This window comes from Myotis davidii, unplaced genomic scaffold (genome assembly GCF_000327345.1).
Source record: "Myotis davidii unplaced genomic scaffold, ASM32734v1 scaffold399, whole genome shotgun sequence".
Taxonomy (NCBI): domain Eukaryota; kingdom Metazoa; phylum Chordata; class Mammalia; order Chiroptera; family Vespertilionidae; genus Myotis; species Myotis davidii.
In genome coordinates, this window is record NW_006292094.1 from 5,576,468 (window position 1) to 5,577,421 (window position 954).

At 68.8% G+C, this 954-nt stretch overlaps 1 protein-coding gene across 1 annotated transcript in view; it reads right to left on the reverse strand.

Moving 5' to 3' along the window:
• Positions 1–954, reverse strand: part of SDK1 (sidekick cell adhesion molecule 1) — a 455,450-nt gene that overhangs the window by 57,236 nt on the left and 397,260 nt on the right. The window lies entirely within an intron of this gene.

Sequence of the window (954 nt, forward strand, 5' to 3'; positions counted from 1 at the left end):
TGGACAGGGCGTGGCCCCTCCTGCAGGCAGTGCCGGCTCCCATGCCCCGAGGCAGGCGTGGCCGCAGCTCCCAGCGCTGTCAGAGCCTTCGGAAGGGCCCGAGCAAACCAGCGCGAAGGGCGTGGGGACGGGTTTGCCGACCCCACATCCCAGGCTCTTTAGCTCATTGTGTGGACCTTGCTATGGGGCTTGGGGAGGGCATGGGGGCAGGGGGCGTAAGCGGAGGGAGGGGGACAGTGAGCCTCTCCTTCCACCAGCACCCCCAGTGCAGGCTGAGACCCAGAAGTGGGGGTGGCACCTGGGAGCCTCAGGAAAGGGCAGCACAGGCCCGGGCAGCCCTGCAACGTGCGGGACGCGACTGTGCGACGACCTGCGGCCACTCGCAGTTCTCAGCACACGAGTCAGGGGCCGCCAGGGGAGGAGGTCCCCCACCTCCTGAGGGAGGGGTGAGGCGCCCTGGAAGTTCCCGCCAGGGACCTTGGTGGGGGCCCTGCATGGTGACTGCAGTGGGGTCACTCCATTGGGGGGCACTGCCGTCTGGGGCCTGGCTGCTCCTCCCTCGAGGCAGTCCTATCGCTCAGGTCAGTGGCCTCCACACCCGCTCTGCTCCAGTACGGCTTCCCCGTCCCTGAGGCCCTCCCCTCCCCTCCCCCTACTGGTGCTGCCAGCAGCGTCAGTCCCCTTTCCCTTCACATCCCCGGTGAGGTCCTTCCACCCCGACAGCCTGCCGCCAAGGCTCCTCCTCCACGAGCCCCCCAGTCCCCTGGGTGGAGGTCCCAAAGCTCGGGGTTTATTGCTCCTACCATCTGGTTGTGCACCCTGGGCTGCGGCAGACACCCACCTCTCCTCAGCGCCCACGGCCCACCCACAGCGTCCATATGGACCTTCACACCCTCACGGCCTGCCCACCACGCCCCCACGGACCTCCCCCCCATGCCCCCATGGGCTCCCCAG